Source organism: Tiliqua scincoides, chromosome 4 (genome assembly GCF_035046505.1).
Source record: "Tiliqua scincoides isolate rTilSci1 chromosome 4, rTilSci1.hap2, whole genome shotgun sequence".
NCBI classification, from domain to species: domain Eukaryota; kingdom Metazoa; phylum Chordata; class Lepidosauria; order Squamata; family Scincidae; genus Tiliqua; species Tiliqua scincoides.
In genome coordinates, this window is record NC_089824.1 from 34,699,768 (window position 1) to 34,714,842 (window position 15,075).

Genomic DNA, 15,075 nt, shown 5'->3' on the forward strand with positions numbered 1-15,075 from the left:
ATTTCAGCAGATGCCACAGTGTTACAGCTATGTGGAAGGATGGTACTCCAGACAAATCCTCTTCTGAATGATACCGGTTCATAGTTATCTTTTGATTGTGATAGCACAGTGGCTGAGAGACCAGCTGAAGATGGTCATGAACTCACTAGGTGGCCTTCAGCAAGACTCTCCTGCTTAGCCTATAGCCCCCATGCTCCATATGGGAATCCTACTTAATGTTGGTGTTGGTGTAAGGACAACTAAGTAATCCTACTTAGTGTTGGTGTAAGGACAACGTTAAGGCAATACGTGTGAAGAACTTTGCACATTCAGAGAGTGCTGAGTATTAGTATCGGTGAAGCAAGTGTTTTCTCTTCAAACTCAGGCACACATTCCCACCCACGTTCATTTGGGCAATACAAACTTTTTGTGTGGGTGTAGGGGTCCAGCACGGTGAACAGAAGCACCACAGAAACACCACTATCTTCTGAGGCCCTGGTTTAAGCATAATAATAGCAGCACCAGCCACACAAGCAGTGAAGGTTTTCTGGAGAAAAGAAGCCCCCCACCCCAATGCAAGATTACATTGCTTGCGTCTTGCAAACACCCACTCCAGTTTCAAAGGGAACCAGCCTCATAGCTTCTGTCTAGTTATTAGTGGGTCTTATTTTTCTGCCGTACTCTAAAAGCAAACAATAAAGGGAAGCTGTGTGGGGATCCGAAAAATGAAACTCTGTGATATGGGGAGGTAAAAGTAAAGCCTTGTACTTATTAGGCATGTTCCCTATGGATTTCTTTTTTTAAAAAAGTCTTTGTTGTCACAAGTGGAAATCAACTACTTGAACATTTTATCTAAGAATTTTAAAATACATATCTAGATATCTTTAAGTAGGTTACCTGTGAACTAAAATCAAAAAAATACATTATCAATAGAACTGTGACATTAAAAATATGGACTAAAGTTCAGATCTCGCAGGTCTGAGCTGCAGTCTTGTTATGAGTGCAGGGAAAAAAGGATCACGGATGAAAGAAATTGAGCAATGATTAAGAGAATGCATGGATCCTAAAAGTGTAGTATTTTGAAAAGTAAAAAAGGTGCTCATTTGATCAAAGAGGTTAGGCTAGGCAAATGAAACTATCTCAAAGATTCCATTTTGACATTAAAACTCTGTAACCTCTAGAAACAGAAAATAATGAGGACTTGCCGTTCAGGGTATCAGAAGTGGAATCTGCAAACATTTGTTTAAAGAGAGAGAGAGAAAGGGGAAGAGATAGGATTGATAGGATATGACATTCATTTGGATTACAATGTGCAGCATTATCTAGTTTGTAGAAAAATACATTTTGAAAAGTTTCTTTATAGAACAACTTTGGATTGGAGGGGAATGGCCTTTTTGACTTGCAGGATGCTGTTTGAATGCAATTAAAATCTCTGTTCACGACTGCATGGTGGATCCCTGTCAGCTCTCCAGATATCACTCTGACAGTTCAGATATCTCTTTATGGTCACACTGTATGAAAGAGCATCAAAAAACAATTATTTTGTATCCATGGTTGGGCACAAGAAGTCATTGCAAATAAAATGTCTAAGATAGGAATGTTTTGCTTGCTATGCCATAATAATTTACCCCTTGATGCGTATCTTGAACCCACCCATCCCCATGAAATGACCTGTTAAACAGAATATATTCCAGGGGTCATCAAAACAGCAAGGTAAACTTAAACTATGTTTGAAATGGGAACAAAAAAATGTAACTGGACTGTCAGAACTATGATACGCTGTGCAGAAGCCATTTCAAAGCTGGTGTCATCTGTTTTGGTGGGGGTGGGTGGGTTGTGTTACCTTACCTGCTGCCACCTACTGCTATCTCTTTGCCAATGACTCCTATAAAAAAGAAATGAGTTGCCTTTGAAATGCCATAACATTTCAGATTACAAATTGATCAGTGATGTTCTGGTTTTCTTCCCAATAGACTTTATGATCACAGAGGTAGTCTTTTCACTGAAGTCTGAAGCCATGGGCATAAAATACAGGAGACAGAAGGCCCAGTTCACACGAACATCACGTGGGACATCATGTGGGGCAGCAAAATGTAGTGGAAGACTGGCTCATATTTTATCCTGCTACTGCCAAATAATCTCCTGAGAAACATATTTGGCCTTGTGGTGAAATGTGAGGGGGCCTTGAGCAAAAAAAGCAATAAAAAGGAAGCAATTCTATAAACTAAAATACAAAATAAATCTGTTGTCAAGCAGATATCTCTATTGGCACAATTCTATGCTCCATTAAGGCCAGCAGAGTGCAAGCTCCACCATTTCCAGCTATTGCAAAAGTGTCATAAAGCACTTTGCGATGGCATATGTGTTTGCAGCGCCAGCAGGAAGGCCAGGGGCTTCCTGCCAGTACCAGCAGAAGGAGCTATGCCTGGCAGAGCAGGTAAGGTCTGCACTGGTCAGTGCAGGGGTAGGAGAAGGGCAGGAGATGGCAGGGAGACGGGTAACAGGGCGGGGAAGGGCAGCAATGGGGCAGATTGGGTTGGGGCAGATTGGGTTGGAATCTGCAGCGCTGGTGCACTCCATGTTCTATCCACCTTCCCAGACCTGATCTGGCAACACAGATCAATGTGGACTTGTGGCAGCTATTCAGCTGGCACGGGTCCAAATTTACCCATTGCACAGGCTGGGGCTTACCCTGAGGAGACTTTCTTCCTGCTAAACTCCCCTGCGGGATGAAGTATAGCCCATGCAGGTGCCGGTGCATCGGCACAGAGAAGTATAGATACCCTTAAGCTGGGCTGGAAGGTAGAAATCCTCCTGGACTAAACTGGCATTCATAGGTGTTCTGCCTCTAAAGACAGAGATCCATATTGCCATCCTGACTTCTAGCCACTGATAGGCCAGCCCTCCATGAATTTGTCTACATTTAAAACCATTGAGCTAGTTACCACCCTCATGTCTTGACTTGTGGCAATAAACTACATCACCGAACCATATGTTGTATGAAGACGTATTTTATTTTGTCTGTCTTGATCTATGGCCAATCATTGGATGTGGCATATTTAAAAAATCAATATGTCATGGTGTTAGGATCCTGCAGGGCTGTCAGATCAGGGGCTAGTCATCATAGTCCAAGTCAGACTGAAGTCAAGCTCCAAGGCAGTCAGCAAAGATGAAAGAAGCCAGAGGCAGGGACACAAGGCCATGTGAATGATCTGTTTCCAAAAGATTGGGAGGCTTTGCCTGCATAGCTGCACTGGAAAGAAGCTGATTGAGGATGTAAGCCTGAAACTACTGTTGCATAGGAACAGTCAAGCCTGTATTGGCTCCCCACATCACCTGTATTGGTTGGGCAGAGGATCTGCAGTACCCTCTCTGGGTGACAATGCAATTCAGCAAAGACCAGGTCAATAGCTTCCTTTACCTAAGAGCTGCCCTGGTGGTATAGGGAGTAAGATAACTGGGTCCTGCTATCAGTTTCTCTGCTTTACTCCCCCTGGCACATTTCACTGGGCCCTAACACTTCAGTACTCCCCCCCCCCTTCAGTACTAGAAAGTGGACAAACTGACTTCCCAGGACAGTTTTAGACTATGAAATTCTTTGATGGTTACCCACCATATCAGAACAGAAAATTTAAATATTTTGCTCTGTTATAAATGCCAACACAAATGCATGTGGAGACCCACTGCACCCACAGGTTTCAACAGGGCTAGCTCCAGGTGCAGTGGGACCCAATGTAAAACATGTGACCCCCATCCTCTGCAGGACCTCCACTTACCAAGCAATCACAGCGACAAGCAATCATGGCAATCCTATGGCTGATGATGTCACGTATGAAGACGGGCACCCAGAACTAGGTCTGATAACATCACTACCAACTGCTTCAGGGAGACCCATTTTGGGCCATTTGGACTCAGGGGTGGTAGGGCCGCTGCACCGTGGCATGGACAATTCCACCAGGGGTGTCAGCTACAGAGTGAGCTGGTGGTGGCATGGGACCTCTCTGAAGTGTGGGGCCCAATTCAGCTAAACTGCCCTAAGGCCTGCCATGGGGTTTCAATGCATATATGTATCAGCTAAATCTAGAGTCAGCCCAATTGAAGTGGTTGTCTCAGGCAGCAGATTGGTAGAGGAGTACCTATCTCTGTCTGCCTAGTTGCCTTCACTGCTGCTCCTTTTCCTTCCACTCTCTAGACTGGTGAAGGAAGGGGGGGCAGAGAGGAAGAGGAAATGTGGAGAACACTAGAGAGTGGGAGGACCAGAGGCTGGCACATCATCAGGTAAGGGGGACAGCATTGGGCATCCCACCTCAGGTGTCGGGAAGTCTTGTGTCGACCCTGCCAGAATCATAATACGATACACAGTTCACTTTGGCTCTACTCCCATCACAGCTCTGATAAAGCACCCACCATATATGTGAAAATGAAAATGTCATGGCTTTTAGTTTCTCCCCAATAGCACTTCACACCGATCTAGCAACTGTAATGCAGAGACCATTACAACGCAAACATCCCAAGGCTTAGTTTCGTGTGTTCATTCTTCTCTTAAATAAAGATTTTTTTTTTTCAGAAAAAAAGTAAATGAAGGAAAGTGCTACAGCATCAAGAGGAAGAATAGACCATAAAATTAGAATTTAGAAATGATCAAGAGCAAGGATTAAATTTCTTTCACTCCTCCTCCCCCCCCTACTCTTTTGCTGTAATCTTTGTCACTGAAATACAAATGTCATGAATGTGAGAATAAAGCATCTTGGGCATTAGGCTTCAATGATAGCTCATTCACATGACAATGGCTGTGCTGAGAACAGAACATTTCACAGAATGGAGCTATTCTTGTGGCAAAGATTATAATGACAGGGAGAAACGGTGCAAAATTAACCAATTCTTGCATCTTCAGAGAGTAATCTTACAAGCCTCCTTGTGTGCCATATAATGAGAGGAGATGGAGTACAGCACGCCTTCTGTAAGAATGAGCGTTAGCAGCTCAGCTGAGCTGTGGGATGCCTGAGGTTGATGGAACTGCCGCCGGTAGGGGCCACTGTAATCAACCGAAGATGCTCAAGGGGCCTTCGAGGAGCGATAGTAATGCTGCACTAATGGAACTGAAATTAAGAAAAGGAGAAATGTTCTGACACTGTTTCAAGTATGTGCTTTTTTACATTGTGCTTATCACATATCCACATCATTGGACATATTCAGACGCTTGTTTCCCCACTCAGGGCCTGGGGCGAAGGCAAGTTTGAGCCATAGTCTTGATTTCTGCTGATGTGTCGAGGGGCACAATCCCAGTGGTAACTTCTGTTGTCAATTACGCAATGTGGGACCCTAGGATAACACTGGGTAAAAAGCCATTATCCTCTGAAGTGAGAGGCTGCGATCCAACAGGAAGCTAAATGCACATGATCCCATTGACTTCCGTGACTAGAATAGCACATTCTGTGCTGGGTTGTGGCTAAAGAGTAACATGTTGGCAAAGGCAGGTCAGTTCACAAAAGAGTCGGGTCACAAATCAGTGTGCGACGGGCGTGAGTTTCTCCAAAACAATGGTTACAAAGAATGTTGTTCTTTCAAAAATCAGATACTGAAGACCCTACACTATGAAATCAGATCCCAAATTTTCATTGGTCTTCACACTAATTTTCAGTCTGAGTTTCCTGAAACCTCATAGGATCAATGGCATTAACCCTTGGATTCAAGGAGCAGTGTTGAAATTTGTTTTCCTTAGGTTGGACTAGAGGCAATCCTGCTTTCATGGAAACTCTTATGGACTCCATGAATCTTCCAGCATCCTGGAACTTAGGCATGCAGTGTTTGGAATTCATTTTGCTGTTGCCTATCTGTCTCTGGTTTCTGGACAACCCAGTTTTATACAAAAAAAGCCATCAACAGTCTTTGGTGCTGTCTTTGAACATTGTGAAGTTGTCATGTACTTTGTTAGACCATTGATCTGAATAAGCCAATATTGCATATTTTGACTTAAGAACATAAGAACATAAGAACAGCCCCACTGGATCCGGCCATAGGCCCATCTAGTCCAGCTTCCTGTATCTCACAGCGGCCCACCAAATGCCCCAGGGAGCACACCAGATAACAAGAGACCTCATCCTGGTGCCCTCCCCTGCATCTGAACATTGCAACAGCTTGCAACAGCTTGCAACAACTTGCAACAGCTTTCAAAGGCCATAGGCAGGGAACTTTCCTAGACCTTAGACTCTTTTAACTGGACATGTAAGAATTGAACCCTGGACCTTCCTCACAGAAAGCATGAGTTCTACTATTGCCTCTGGTCCCTCTGAAAAACAGTAACATACCAGGACACGTCATATGGAACTTAATATACTACACTGGTTGTATAGTTCCTTACTATAAGGAATGAGAGGTATGCAGATGATCTCTCTACATGATCTCTCTACATGCTCCTATAAGGGCTCAAGAAATACTCTTCCTTATGAATCAAGCATCTTTCACAATCAAGCATCAATCACAATCTTTCACAAGTATGTACATGTATAGCCTACTTTTCAAATCTAGTGCACAATTCTTTTCCAACGTGTAAGGTTGAGTTATTAGGTATGCAGTCAAATTGTTTTTCAAGTGTCAACCTGGAAATGACGATAAAGCTTTTGATTGGCTTTTCTCTGGGGTTTATTATCATGCTTCCTCACATTAAAAGTTGCCAATCCAAAGGAAACCTTGGGAAGAAAACTCTAGGGCTTTCTTGTTTCTCATCTGTCTCTTCAGAACAATGCACATATAAATATTGTTCTGCTACGTTGTCCATGGAGGCAGCTTAAATAAGTCATGTCTACCTTCTCAGGTTAGTTCGGCTATTTCTGGCTCTTAATGGCATGTGTGTTCAGACAACAGTTAATTCTCTTCTAATAGGACAAATTCTTCAGCACCATCAGAATGTGCAAAATTGTGTCATGCATCTTCTAGGCATAGTTGGGCTTGATCATTACATTTCCCTGAACTCCTATTAGTTCTCCATAAAATGTCATATTGATTTTTAAATATACCACTTCTACGGTTAGCGCTGTCCATAGCTTGGCCTCCAGTGACTTTGGATCTACTGATGACTTCTATCCCTTTTTTTAGTTGCTTCCGAGTGTACAGAGAAACTTTCCTGAAACTACATAACACTTAATCAAAAGAACATGACAGTCCAAAGGGGTGTAGGTTTTGATTACTGTAATTTGTGCTGGCTATCGATGGGTTTTGTCCGATGGCACTGCAGCAACAAATGCTTGGTGAAAATGCTGATGCAGGGCACATTTCAAAGGCCTTTTTGTACATGTGAAGCTGGGGCTGAGCTAGCTTTGAACACACACATACACACACACACACACACACACACACACACACACACACACACACACAAATGCAAAATGTTGGGAACAAAGGGAGAGTTGGGGGAATTGTCACATGAACCCACTTGCTTATATTAATGCACTGTTGCTGGCTCTTCACAGCCACTTCTTTCTCCACTTTTAAAAAAATACATGATGTGGCAAAATTCTTAATTTTCCTCTCATTGCTTATTTTTCCTCTATTTTGTTAAATCTTTCTAGCCCCCACCCAGAAGTTTCTGTAATGTCTCAGCATCCTAAAAGTGACTGGAGCATCTTCTGTCATTCACTTTGTCTTTATATTTTTTTTAAAAAAATCCTTCTAGAAGGGCCATGAGGCATCAAAGAAAGTCTTATGTGAATTCCCCGTCTTCATGTCTAAGGGCCTGATTCTATAAGGCCTGTGTTGGCCCAGTGCAGGTGGTCAGTGTCACAAACATGCTGCAAGGCACATTTGCAACACTTTGCACCAGTCCGGTGCCAGTGATGGCTCAGTGCGAGTCCACACTGAGCCAGCTCCAAGTGGAGGACTGCTGCCCAGAGTGGCAGAACGGTAAGTCGGGGGTTGGGGGAAGCGTTCTGGAGCAGGGGAAGGGTGGGGAGATGCGGGGCAAGGGGTGGCAGTGGGGCTGAGATGGGGGCAGGTCCTGCCACCATATCCTAGCTCCCATCCTGGCCCAGAAGACCTGACATGGGTTTCCTCAAATCTGTGCCTGCTCAATAAAGGATGCAGATCCAAAGAAACCCAACAGGGCTGCCAGGCCAATACACGCAGAAAGGGAGCATAAGAAGGGCACATTTCATTTCAGCATCATTTTGGAGCCACTGCAGTCCTGGGTGCTGGGAAGCATAGGTCTGGGCTGTAAGTTTGCAAGAGACACTGACTATCCCACCTGCTGAGATTAGTGTGTGTGCACTGATTGGACAATGAAGCCCACCTGGGTGGGTAAAGTGATGGGAAAGAATGTCCCACTCCTCCAATCAAATGACCCTATGACATCAGTAAGCCTAGGTTTTTTTTTTTAAAGCTCCAGCACGGAAATGCTAGGGTTTGTTGCCACAATCTTGTCATTGAAAACTGGTGTTTTTCGAAACCTACACACATTCATCTTGCTGCATTGTGCATGTAAGGTCCAGATTCCCAGAAGAGTCCAAGTAGAATGAGTAGGGCAAAGTTATCAGAAATTGTCAAGATGTTACATTTGTTTTGCTTGACTTTAACCTCTGTGTCAAGCCTTTTGGAGCAAACATCTCCCTTCCACATCTTTCATTTCCTGAATGCTGTCGGAACTGCACCTGTTTGGATGGGCATGTCAGTGGAGGATCTCCCATTCATTCTGTGGGGCAAATGCCCTGGGCGTGAAACCTCGCACATATTTAGGACCCCAAGGAAGCCTCTCTGAGGCTCTTGGTGGGGTTGAAAACTGTGCTTCCAGTTTTCTGGAAGCACAGTTTAAAGCATCAGGGAACCTCAGAGAAGCTTCCCTGATGAGTCCTGGAATTGGGCAAGGTTCCATGAGCTCCAGGTAAGTGGGAGTGACAGATATGTGCACAGGGGGCAGGCAGGTGGCAACATCCCACGGGAGGGGTGCCATCGTGGACCTTTGGCCCCAGGCATGGGGCTGGGAAAGTCTGCCAATAGGGTGTGTTTCTCGCTATTGTTTTTTTCCATTATTGCCTTCCTGCAGTCATTTTAATAAACTCCTTTCATGCTTGCTCTATCTTATTTCCTCAGCAGTGGGTTGGACATGCTGAGCCCTTGCCGCCATTTGGTTTTAAGTTTTGGTTTTATCTCTCTAGAATAATGAACCCCTTTACTAACCAGAGTGAGAGGTGTTCCCAAGGATGATGATGATGATGAACAACAGTATTTATATACTGCTTTTCAACAAAAAGTTCACAAAGCAGTTAACAGAGAAAAATTGAATAACTAATGGCTTCCTGTCCCCAAAGGGCTCACAATCTAAAAGTTTATCCCTCAACTTGGTGGTGACAATGGAAGTTATCATTTTTCCCAGTGGCTCCCAGTTTGACCAGTGGGGGAAAGGGAAGGAGAATGCTGCCACTGACCACTAGGTCCTGCCTTGTTTGGTATTTCTTTCTCTTCCTCTCATCACACATGGCATTAATTGGGTTCTAAGGCCAGAACTATTTCTCCTAAATAGCAGATGAAATAGCCAACCTGTGTCTTGATTGTACCATGTCAGCCTGCAGGTGGAAAGTTCACTTGAGTGAATGCAGCCAATCTTCTCCCTAGTAATCTTTTTTTTTTTCTCCTATGTGTGATACTATTTGGAAAAAAGAACTAAAACTGGAAAGCCCTGCTGTCTGAAATGGTGAAATCCAGATATAGACTTGCTACCTCATTTGGTGTTTGGGACAACTATGCCTATGTCTGCCATTCTAAAGATACAGTACTTGCTGATAAACAGTAGTTCTAAACTCTACAGTTAGATTTATTTCTAGGCAGGTAACTATATTAACGATCAGGCTACAAAGCTTATCTGAGATCAATTAGAGGCCCATTCTTTTCATAAGCAAACCTCACAGTTGGGGTTCAGGTAATGGCAGTCCTATACCTGGTCTTCATCCTTGGAGGTCTATATGATTTAGGAGGATGCATGGGGTTAAACCTAGGAACAAATTGTGTCCCCCCCCCCTCGGCACAGTACCATTTTCCTGTCATTGCCTGACTGTAAATAAAAACAGTAGAGAAACTTGGTGATAGCAGTTCTAAGTTAAAAACGTAACTCTGGCATCACTTGAAATAAGAACAGGCTCTGGAAGTAAATACTCTGACATCGCAAATGTTAAAATTAATTCCCACTTCAAACAGAGCTCTTTAATTGGGAAGCAGCTCAAGCACAAAGACGTTACATACCAACTAACACAACTATGATGTTAATTGCCATGGCCCCCTTACAAGTCTTGGGCGGATCTGAAGTCAGTAGTTTGTTATTCTGGCCTCCTTTTCCAACCACACTCATTTTGCTAAATTGCATTTCTTTAAGTGAGTGGGCTGATATGCTGTGAGTGTTACTAATTCCATTGAATTTCTTTTTTTCCCCCCTGCTTTGAAACAGAAGATCAAAACCTCAAGCCACTTTTTTATTTTTAAATGATGTGTTTCCATAAACAAAACGAGACGTTTGAAATAAACCACTTTATTAAGATTAGGTGTCCCTGAAAGGGAGCCCTGTTTTTCTACCGACCGCAATACAAAATTATATGCAAATCTTTGAAGTATGCTTTATTAAAGGCTACATATGAGCTTGAAACAGGACAATTGGGAGGACAGCTTGACTATAAAGCTTTTGCTAGCACTTCCCCTCCCCCACCTACATTTTACCAAAATACTGCAATCCCTGAACAGCCTGGTCTTGAGAAGTGCAGAAAAGTGTTATGATTTGTGCCCCAGGCCTATAGTGAATTTACAGGCTGGATAGGGCAAGGCTAGGCCCTGATGTCTTGGCCTGCATACATGCAGTGTAGCACTGATGCATCATGGGATTGGCTGATGCAACAGGGCACAGCAGGGATGATGCAATACCCTGTCACAAGACCACGAATCATACTGTCACCAGATCATAGCTTGCTTCCCATTGGTCAGTGCCAGTATATATTGCAGCTTGTGCAAGCTGCTGTGTGGGAGATGTTATGTGGAGTATCTGCGGGAAGCTATGTTGGTGGAGTTGGTGATCGTAGAAAGTGCTATCTTTGCTGTTTGCTTTGCTGTGCTGCCTTTGCACTGTAAATATTGTACATAACTTCAAGTAAAGGACATCTGGTGGTGGAGCACTGCCGTGTCTGTGTCTTGTTATTTCCTGGGACTAACTGCCTGACCTTGGGTCTCTAGAGCAGTGGTGCCTTCTGCGTACTCAACAGAATGGGACTGTTTAGGAGCAAGTAGAGGGTAAGCCTAGATGTTATGTTGTAATTCTCTTATGCTATAAGGTAAGAGAATCAATCAGTTACATCAAGGACACTTTAAGCACATGGATAGCTTCCCAGTATGAAGGTTATGAACAAGATGAAGGAGATGCTGTTCTGCTATACCTTTAAATTAGATTACTAATTTTTTTTTAAATGAGGCTTTAAACTGCTATTGCACTGAACCCATATGGGAATTAAGATCACAGATCTTCAGGAATTAGATGTACAAAGCTAAAGAAAAGACCTCAACAATCTTTTTTCTAGATTTTTCTGCTTGTTGTAGGTTGTATTCTGGTTGTATTCTGACTTTGTAACATCTACTTTTCACCTGCGCCAACCCAGACCATCTAGCAATCTAATCTCTGCCTGTCTGTCTCCAAAAGTTTTGTCCTCCTTAGATTTCTCAAGTCAGTTGTACTAGCCTTTGAAATCAGCACTTGTAACAATAAATTAGGATAAGTCCATACACAATTTTTGCAGCCAATATGTGAATTCAATAGGTGATAAATTTATTTTATTTTATTTTATTTTTCAGAATCAAATTGGTTTATATATTCCAAAAGTAGTAAGGAACAAGTTAAACTAGCGATTTTTAAGATTCAGTACCTTGTGAAAATGTTGGGTGGATGGCATGGCACTAAGACCAAGATAACACTTCACCATGTGGAAATAGAGGAGGAAGATCATAAGAATGTAAAACTCAGTTGTTTGGAGAGAGCATACAGGAGAGGGTATGGTCCATCCAAATATGAATTATTTGAAGACTCCAATCATATCCACATTTACCTGAGATATTACCTCATTATAGGATGCAGGATTTATTTTGTGAATAAACATGAGCACATCCTACAAGATTTCAAAGAATTGGTGGAGAAGGGCCATAGCTTAGTGGAAGAACACATTCTTTGATGGCTCTGACCACAATCCTATACACACTTTCCTGGGAGTAAGCCCCATTGACTATAATGGGGCTATACCTGGGCTCACCAGGTTCAATGTTCAATCCCTGGCGTGTCCAAATAAGCGAGGGAAAAGATTCCTACGTGGAAAGTTCTTGCCATTCTAGATGGACCATGTTTGATGGTCTAAGAATCTGACTCAGAATATGGCAGGTTTTTGAACATATGTTTGCAAAATTCTCCCATTTTCCAAATGTTATAATTTTGGAAGCCATATGAAACAGCGGTGGACATCCATATCCCTGCGCCCAGGGCAAAGCTCCGCGATGGCACCCCCCGTGGGCTATTGCCGCCCCCCCAGCAGAAATCCACCTCCCCTACTCATCAGAGGCTCAAGTAGCCTTGCACGACCTCCTCCCGCACTGGGGAAACCTCTGTGAGGTTTGCTCTGTGGCAAACCGGAAGCACAGTTTCCGCCCCCTTCCGCAGGGTTTCAGCGGCTGGCGCCTGGGGTATTTGCCCCAGAACTGATATCAAGATCCATGTCACCTGGCTAGAGAGCTGTGCGTGCTGGCTAGTAATAGTCTGGGAGCCTTTGCATGTATTCCCCATTCTAATGGTCCAGTGATATGCTCCTGCAGTGCTGGTCTACCACGAGGTATGCCAGCACAAAGACAGTCCCCAATTACAGAAGCCCCTTTGCTAGTGGCTGCTGCATGGATGACAGTGTAGCAGCCATGAAGCTGGGGCACATATTGGTTGCTAGCACAACCACAACAACAATGAAGGAGAAAAGAGGTGGGGAGTGGGGCAGGATGGGGCTGGGATGAAGCAGCAGCTGTGAACACCGGAGTTTGAACCCCCACCCCAGGCTGGGCATGCCCTCAATGGCTTTTCAGAGCTATTCCACAACAGAGTGGCTGACAGTTTGGTGGGATATCATTTTGTAATGTGTATAACAAGGAAACTTCCATACATGGTAAACCAATACAGCCTTCCCATCAAACTAAAATTAAATTAGCAGGTTATTTCAGGATTAGGGTCAAGAGAGGGGAAAAAAGCCATTATTTAACAAGTAGTCCAAAACATTTTGTATGCATACATTTTAAAGAGTGCCCCAGTGATGTTATACTTCAGCCAGGGACAGAAATTGTTCCAAATAATGTTGACGGTGTTTTGAATACATTTGGCAGAGCTCAGAAATGTGCATATTGATGAAAACAATGGTCTTCAACTTGTGAACTGCTGGGAGGCAACCCCCCCCTGCCTGCAAGATGGCAACCACCTTCAAGAGCCCAGCTGGTGAAGGGAATAGGAAAATGTCTTAGATCCTCTTTTTTTTCCTACCCAGTGACAGCCAAACAACATGTGCCATCACTGTGTCATTTTGCCCCTTCTTTCCTTCCAGGTCCACTGAGAGGAGAGGAATCACCACAAGTAACATGGCAACAGTGTGCACAATTTTTGAATGGCAAAAGGAGAGAAAGAGGAAGGGGGTGAGGCAAGGCAGTGCCATAGTAGGGGCAGATGGGTAGGAGACAGGCCCACTGATGGAGCTGTAGCCAAAACAACTACTTCAATGCAGGATTTATCTTCTCTAGGAACTGTAGCCCTAGCTCCTGTTGAAACTGAGCAGACCAGCACCCCAAAACTGTTGCAACCTACCAGAGGTCAAGTCATGACCCACTTTCTAGTCCAGACCCACTTGTTGAAGAACTATGGATGAAATGGCTAAATGACCAGACATAATATGTCTAGGATTAGATTTTCATGGGACCCTGTGATGTCCATCTTGGGGGCGGAATCAAGGGGTGCGTCATCTACTGTGCGGTCCAGGCCCGCCCAGTCTCTCCCTGGCCAGCGCAAAGAATGGGGAACCGCAAAAAGGGGTTTGTTGACCTTTTTTTACTTTAGTTGCGGTTTTCACATTCATCTGAGGGGCCCTGTTTCATCACAGGGACCCCAGGGGCACCCCCATACAGTGTCAGTTAAAGTCCATAACAATCCCTGAAAAGGGGTCAGTTACCTCACAGGTCCCCTCTCCAGCATTCCTCACCACAAGTTGTGCCGGGTACGTTGTGCTCCCTGCTGGAAGGCAGGTACGTCAGGGCCATCCCCTTGGAATGGGAGGGGTCAGGATTGCATTCTCATCCCCTCCTCGATCCCCCAGGTAGTTTCTGGCCTAGTGGTCTCAAGGTTCCTTGCCCGGTCAGATGGGGAATAGTCCTCCCTCCAAGTAAGTGGGGTCAGGCTAGATGGGCTCCTGGGGTCTCCTCCCATTGGGGCTCTCCCATAGCCCTGGGGAGTGTCTCCCCTCTTTGGGTCGTAGTCCCTGGGCTCGGCCAGCCTGTGGCTGCCTCCAGACTCTGCCTCCAAACTGCAAGGGACCCAGCCTTCCTCCTTTCTTTTGCCTTATCGATCTCCTTCCTCCTAGAGCTCAGGAAGTTGCTTCCTCCCCCCCTCCTTTGGCTGCCTGTTCTCCTCTGATCCTCCTGGGCAGCCCTTCCAACCCCACCTCTTCCTGGTTCCGCCTGGACCTGAGATCTTGTGAGATCTCAGGCCTCCCTACTGCAGGCCCCGCCCCACCTGTTAAAAGGGGTAGCTGCATCTGGGGTGCTATGTTTCTTGGGAGGCTCCTGCCCTGCCCAATGGGTGAGTAGGCTGCCAGTAGGGATGGCCCAGGAGCTTTACCCTCTCTGGCTGACTCCTTGTCCTCCCAGGGCAGTCCTCCTTGGACTGGCCTCCCCTTCCTTCAGCTTTCCTTCGCCCTCCTCCTTCCCTGCTGTGGATCGCTGCCCAGGGTAAGTCAACTATGGGTGACAGACCCATAGTTTTGTTATTGTTAATAATAATTTCATTACATTGACATCCCATCATTCTTCCATGGTGGAAGCCAAGGTGCTGCTGAAAGGATTGCC